At 40.3% G+C, this 7420-nt stretch overlaps 1 long non-coding RNA gene across 1 annotated transcript in view; it reads right to left on the bottom strand.

Annotated features, from left to right (window-relative positions):
• The window catches only part of LOC137224064 (uncharacterized), a 273848-nt gene that overhangs the window by 15767 nt on the left and 250661 nt on the right, over window positions 1-7420 (bottom strand). The window lies entirely within an intron of this gene.

Genomic DNA, 7420 nt, shown 5'->3' with positions numbered 1-7420 from the left:
TTTCTGTTAACACTTGCAGCTGGCTTTATTTCTGTCTGTTTTTCCAGTCTGACAAATGGTGGGTAGATTTCTACTTTCTCAGTCCAAGCTAATTTTTGCTTTCTCAGGAGATATGTTTCTGCTAAAACCAAAAGTCTGATCACCTTGCTAGTCCTTTTCCTGAACTCTGGCAGAACTTCTAGATGCCTGCCTGTTCTTTAAATATTGCCCATTCCAGATCCCCACCTGGTGGACTTTGCGTCACTCCTGGGATTTGTTTCTTTTTCGCTGCTTACTCTCTGTACCCTGAACATTTGTGCTGTGTAAGCTGGTCCGTCAAATGGGCCATGTGATTCACCAGATCCAATGGTGTTTGAAGTGGTGGTGGCAGAGAGGATGCTGTTCGGAGCCTTTGGCAGGTCCCTACAGGTGAATTGCAGCATAGGTCTTTAGGATTATGGAGCAAGGTCATCTTCAGATGCCATCATCTGAAGATAACTACCTTCCTTTTTTTTTGCGGTACGCGGGCCTCTCACTGCTGTGGCCTCTCCCGTTGCGGAGCACAGGCTCCAGATGCGCAGGCTCAGCGGCCATGGCTCACGGGCCCAGCCGCTCCGCGGCATGTGGGATCTTCCCAGACCGGGGCACGAACCCGCGTCCCCTGCATTGGCAGGCGGACTCTCAACCACTGTGCCACCAGGGAAGCCCACTACCTTCCTTTTGAGAGAGAGCCCTTGGCCTGCTACTGGGCCTTTGTAGACATTGAACAACTTACCATGTGACCTGAGCATCCCATTATCAACTGGGTGTTAACTGACCCATGAAGCTCTAGAGTTAGGCATGCACAGCAACTCTCCATCATCAAGTGGAAGTGGTGTGTACAGGACTGGGCCTGAGCCCTGAAGGCACAAGTAAATTACATGAAGAAGTTGCCCAAATGTCCATGGCCCCTACTCCCGCTACCCCGCCTCCTCTCTCCCAGCCTGTGCCTATGACCTCATGGGGCATTCCCTATGACCAGCTGACAGAGGAAGAGGAGACTCAGGCCTGGTTAACAGATGGTTCTACAGAATATGCAGGCACCACCTCAAAGTGGGCAGCTGCACTACAGCTTCTTCCTGGGATATCCCTTAAAAAGAGTGGTGAAAACAAACCTCCCAGTGGGCAGGACTTTGGGCAGTGCACCTGTTTGTTCACTCTGCTTAGAAGGAGAAAAGAGTAGGTATGCAACTATATCCTGGTTCATGGGCTGTGGCCGTGGTCTGACTGGATGACCAGGGGCTTGGAAGGAACATGACTGGAAAATTGGTGATGCAGAGATTTGAGGAGGAAGTATGTTGATAGATCTCTCTGAGTGGGCAAAACCATGAAGATATTTGTGTCCTATGTAAATGCACACCAAAGGGTGACGTCGGCAGAAGAGGATTATGGCAATCAGTAGGATAGGATGTCATGTTCTGTGGACACCAGTCAGCCTCTTTCCCCAGACCCCTGTCATTGCCCAATGTGTTCATGAGCAAAGTGGCCATGGTGGCAGGGATGGACGTTATGCATGGGCTCAGCAACACAGACGCCCTCTCACCAAGACCAGCCTGGCCGTGGCCACTGTTGAGTGCCCAATCTGCCAGCAGCTGATTCTAACACTGAGCCCTCATATGACATCATTCCCCAGGGTGAACAGCCAGCTACCTGGTGCAGGCTGATCAATTGGACTGCTTCCATCATGGAAGGGGCAGTATTTTGTTCTTACTGGAATAGACACTTACTCTAGATATTGATTTTCCTTCTCTGCATGCAATGCTTATGCCAAAACCACCATCCATGGATTTAAGGAATACCTTGTCCACTGTCATGATTTTCCACACAGCACTGCTTCTGATCAAGGAACTCAAATCAAAGCAAAACAAGTGCTACAGTGGTCCCATGCTCGTGGAATTCACTTGTCTTACTATGTTCCTCACCGTACTGAAGTAGCTGGCTTGAGAGAATGGTGGAAAGACCTTTTGAAGACTCAGTTACAAAGCCAGCTAGGCGGTAATACTTTTCGGGGCTGGGGTAAGGTTCTACAGAAAGCTGCATATGCTCTGAGTCAGCGTCCAATATATGGTGCAAATCATATTTATATGATAGGCAGGATTCATGAGTCTAGTGATCAAGGGGTAGAAATTGTAGTGGTACCACTCACTGTTAACCCTAGTGACCCACTAGCCACATTTTTGCTTTTTGTTTCTGTGACTTTATGCTTTGCTGACCTAGAGATTTTAGTTCCGGAGGGGGCAATGCTTCCACCTGGAGACTCAACAATGATTCCATTGAACCGGAGGTTAATACTGGCACCTGGCCACTTGGAGTTCCTCATGCCTCTGAAACAACAGGTAAAGAATAGAGTTACAGTGTTGGCTGGGGTGACGGATCATGATGACTGAGGGGAGATTGAATTATTATTCCACAGTGGAGGTAAGGAAACATATGTCTGGAATACAGGAGATCTGTGAGGGTGTCTCAGTATTACCATGCCTTGTGATTAAGGTAAATGGAAAACTACAACCACCCGATCCAGGCAGGATTACAAATGGCCCAGACCCTTCAGGAATGAAGATTTGTGTAACTTCACCAGGTAAGAACCATGACCAGCTGAGGTGCTTGCTGGAGGCAAAAGACTTAGAATGGCTAGTAGATGAAGATAGTTACAAATATCAACTATGACCCCATGACCAGTTACAGAAATAAGGACTGAAACTGTCCTGAGCGTTTCCTCCTTATTTTGCTATGAATACATTTGTGTGTGAATATATATGTGTGTATATCTATCTCAGATATCTTTGTCTTATTTCCTCTCTTATTCCCTTATCATGTAACAGAAGAAAATGTATTGACTTTATATCAGTATTTAAGTATTGTTAACTTTCATGGAACTTCTCAGCCTCCATAATCATGTGCCTATGCCTATATGTACATCTATATCTCTTATATAGCTTTACATATCCTATTGGTTCTGTTTCTCTGGTGAACCCTGACTAATACAATCGGTGGCGAGGAGGGAATTCTGAGTCAGATGAACCACTGATTAGAAGCAGAATGTATTGAGGGGTAGAAGGAACAGATGAGGATGCCAGAAGCATAGGATTCATAGAGAAATTACAAAAAAGAAGATGAGATGGAGAGATAAGAAAGATGTATGGTTGACCCTTGAACAAACATGGGTTTGAACTGCATACGCAGATTTTTTTCAATAAACATCTGCTATAGTATTACATTATCCCTAGTTGGTTAAATCTGCAGATACAAAACCCAAGATACAGAGGAACAAAGGATATGCATGGCTGACTATAGGCTGATTTTCGACAGTGCAGGGGTCGGCGCCCCTAAGCCCACACTGTTCAGCTGTAATGTACGGCACTGCTGGTTGCTTCATTTCAACTGTTCTTTTTTTAACCTAAAAAAAAGCAATTGCAAATGGTTCAATCTAAGCTGTAGTAAATAGGAAGTTGGACAAAGCTATTTATTCCTTTAAATTATGCAAATAAAGAAGAAATATTATCTTTTACAAAGTGTCTTATAGGGGTCTGTCTAGCCCTAAATATATTAACAGATAATAAAAAGTGAAGTTATTGGGAGCAGCTAAAGAACGAAGAGAGAAGAAAATTGAAGAGTAGAAAACTAAAATCCAAAATTAGTTTACTGAAATAGGATTAGGAAATATACTAAAACAGGCACATAGATCACAACTGATATTTATGCATGTAATTTTATGTGTTCAGGAAAGGAAGTAGACTAATAGATATTCTTTATTTTTTAACATCTTTATTTGAGTATAATTGCTTTACAATGGTGTGTTAGTTTCTGCTTTATGACAAAGTGAATCAGATATACATGTATCCCCATATCTCTTCCCTCTGGGTCTCCCTCCCTCCCACCCTCCCAATCTCACCCCTCTAGGTGGTCACAAAGCACCGAGCTGATCTCCCTGTGCTATGCGGCTGCTTCCCACTAGCTATCTATTTTACGTTTGGTAGTGTATATACGTCCATGCCACTCTCACACTTCGTCCCAGCCTACCCTTCCCTCTCCCCATATCTTCAAGTCCATTCTCTAGTAGTTCTGCATCTTTATTCCTGTCCTGCCCCTAGGTTCTTCATGACTTTTTAAATTTTTCTTAGATTCCATATATATGTGTTAGCAAGTACTTGTTTTTCTCTTTCTGACTTACTTCACTCTGTATGATGGTCCCTAGGCCCATCCACCTCACTAAAATAACTCAATTTCATTTCTTTAAGTGGCTGAGTAATATTGCATTGTATATATGTGCCACATCTTCTTTATCCATTCATCTGTCAATAGACATTTAGGTTGATTCCATGTCCTGGCTATTGTAAATAGCGCTGCAATGAACACTGGGGTGCATGCGTCGTTTTGAATTATGGTTTTCTCAGGGTATACGCCCAGTACTGGGATTGCTGGGTCATATGGTAGTTCTATTTGTAGTTTTTTAAGGAACCTCCATACTGTTCTCCATAGTGGCTGTATCAATTTACATTCCCACCAACTGTGCAAGAGGATTCCCTTTTCTCCACACCCTCTCCAGCATTTATTGTTTCTAGATTTTTTGATGATGCCGATTCTGACTGGTGTGAGGTGATACCTCATTGTAGTCTTGATTTGCATTTCTCTAATGATTAGTGATGTTAAGCATCCTTTCATGTGTTTGTTGGCAGTCTGTATATCTTCTTTGGAGAAATGTCTATTTAGGTCTTCTGCCCATTTCTGGATTGGGTTGTTTGTTTTTTTGATATTGAGGTGCATGAGCTGCTTGTATATTTTGGAGATGAATCCTTTGTCAGTTGCTTCATTTGCAAATGTTTTCTCCCATTCTGAGGGTTGTCTTTTTGTCTTGTTTATAGTTTCCTTTGCTGTGCAAAAGCTTTGAAGTTTCATTAGGTTCCATTTGTTTATTTTTGTTTCCATTTCTCTAGGAGGTGGGTCAAAAAGTATCTTGCTGTGGTTTATGTCATAGAGTGTTCTGCCTATGTTTTCCTCTAAGAGTTTGATAGCATCTGGCCTTACATTTAGGTCTTTAATCCATTTTGAGTTTATTTTTGTGTATGGTGTTAGTGAGTGTTCTAATTTCATTCTTTTACATGTAGCTGTTCAGTTTTCCCAGCACCACTAATTGAAGAGGCTGTCTTTTCTCCATTGTATATTCTTCATTCCTTTATCAAAAATAAGGTGACCATCACTGTCTTATAATTTTCTGCATACAGGTCTTTTGTCTCCTCAGGTAGGTTTATTCCTAAATATTTTATTCTTTTTGTTGCAGTGGTAAATGGGAGTGTTTTCTTAATTTCACTTTCAGATTTTTCATCATTAGTGTATAGGAATGCCAGAGATTTCTGTGCATTAATTTTGTATCCTGCTACTTTACCAAATTCATTGATTAGCTCTAGTAGTTTTCTGGTAGCATCTTTAGATTCTCTATATATAGTATCATGTCATCTGCAAACAGTGACAGCTTTACTTCTTCTTTTCCGATTTGTATTCCTTTTATTTCTTTTTCTTCTCTGATTGCTGTGGTTAAAACTTCCAAACCTATGTTGAATAATAGTGGTGAGAGTGGGCAACCTTGTCTTGTTCCTGATTTTGGTGGAAATGCTTTCAGCTTTTCACCATTGAGGACGATGTTGGCTGTGGGTTTGTCATACATGACCTTTATTATGTTGAGGAAGGTTCCCTCTCTGCCTACTTTCTAGAGGGTTTTTATCATAAATGGGTGTTGAATTTTGTTGAAAGCTTTCTCTGCATCTATTGAGATGATCATATGGTTTTTCTCCTTTCGTTTGTTAATATGCTGTATCATGTTGATTGATTTGCGTATATTGAAGAATGCTTGCATTCCTGGGATAAACCCCACTTGATCATGGTGTATGATCCTTTTAATGTGCTGTTGGATTCTGTTTGCTAGTATTTTGTTGAGGATTTTTGCATCTATGTTCATCAGTGATATTGGCCTGTAGTTTTCTTTTTTTTGTGACATCTTTGTCTGGTTTTGGTATCAGGGTGATGGTGGCCTCGTAGAATGAGTTTGGGAGTGTTCCTCCCTCTGCTATATTTTGGAAGAGTTTGAGAAGGATAGCTGTTAGCTCTTATCTAAGTGTTTGATAGAATTTTCCTGTGAAGCCATCTGGTCCTGGACTTTTGTTTGTTGGAAGATTTTTAATCACAGTTTCAATTTCAGTGCTTCTAATTTGTCTGTTTATATTTTCTATTTCTTCCTGGTCCCATCTCAGAATGTTGTGGTTTTGTAAGAATTTGTGCATTTCTTTCACGTTGTCCATTGTATTGGCATATAGCTGCTTGTAGTAATCTCTCATGATCCTTTGTATTTCTACAGTTGTTACTTCTTTTTCATTTCTAATTCTGTTGATTTGAGTCTTCTCTCTTTTTTTCTTGATGAGTCTGGCTAATGGTTTATCAATGTTGTTTATCTTCTCAAAGAACCAGCTTTTAGTTTTATTGATCTTTGCTATTTTTTCCTTCGTTTCTTTTTCATTTAATTCTGATCTGATCTTTATGATTTCTTTCCTTCTGCTAAATTTGGGGGGTTTTTTTTGTTGTTGTTCTTCTTTCACTAATTGCTTTAGGTGTAAGGTTAGGTTGTTTATTTGAGATTTTTCTTGTTTCTTGAGGTAAGATTGTATTGCTATAAACTTCCCTCTTAAAACTGCTTTTACTGCATCCCATAGGTTTTGGGTCTTCATGCTTTCATTGTCATTTGTTTCTAGGTTTCTTTTTATTTCCTCTTTGATTTCTTCATTGATCTCCTGGTTATTTATTAGCGAATTGTTTAGCCTCCATGTGTTTGTATTTTTTACACAGTTTTTCATGTAATTGATATCTGGTTTCATAGAGTTGTGGTCAGAAAAGGTACTTGATATGATTTCAATTTTCTTAAATTTACCAAGGATTGATTTGTGACCCAAGATGTGATCTATCTTGGAGAATGTTCCATGAACACTTGAGAAGAAAGTGTATTCTGTTGTTTTTGGATGGAATGCCCTGTAAATATCAATTAACTCCATTTTGTTTAAGGTATCATTTAAAGCTTGTGTTTCCTTATTTATTTTCATTTTGGGTGATCTGTCCATTGGTGAAAGTGGGGTGTTAAAGTCCCTTACTATGATTGCATTATTTTCAATTTCCCCTTTTATGGCTGTTAACATTTGCCTTATGTATTGAGATGCTCCTATGTTGGGTGCATAAATATTTACAATTGTTATATCTTCTTCTTGGATTGATCCCTCGATCATTATGTAATATCATTTTTTGTCTGTTGTAATAGTCTTTATTTTAAAGTCTATTTTGTCTGATATGAGAATTGCTACTCCAGCTTTCTTATGACTTCTATTTCCATGGAGTATCTTTTTCCATCCCCTTACCTTCAATC

Source organism: Pseudorca crassidens, chromosome 4, assembly GCF_039906515.1.
Source record: "Pseudorca crassidens isolate mPseCra1 chromosome 4, mPseCra1.hap1, whole genome shotgun sequence".
NCBI classification, from domain to species: Eukaryota; Metazoa; Chordata; class Mammalia; order Artiodactyla; family Delphinidae; genus Pseudorca; species Pseudorca crassidens.
The sequence above is the reverse complement of the archived record's forward strand: the minus strand, read 5'-3'. Positions and strand labels throughout refer to the sequence as shown.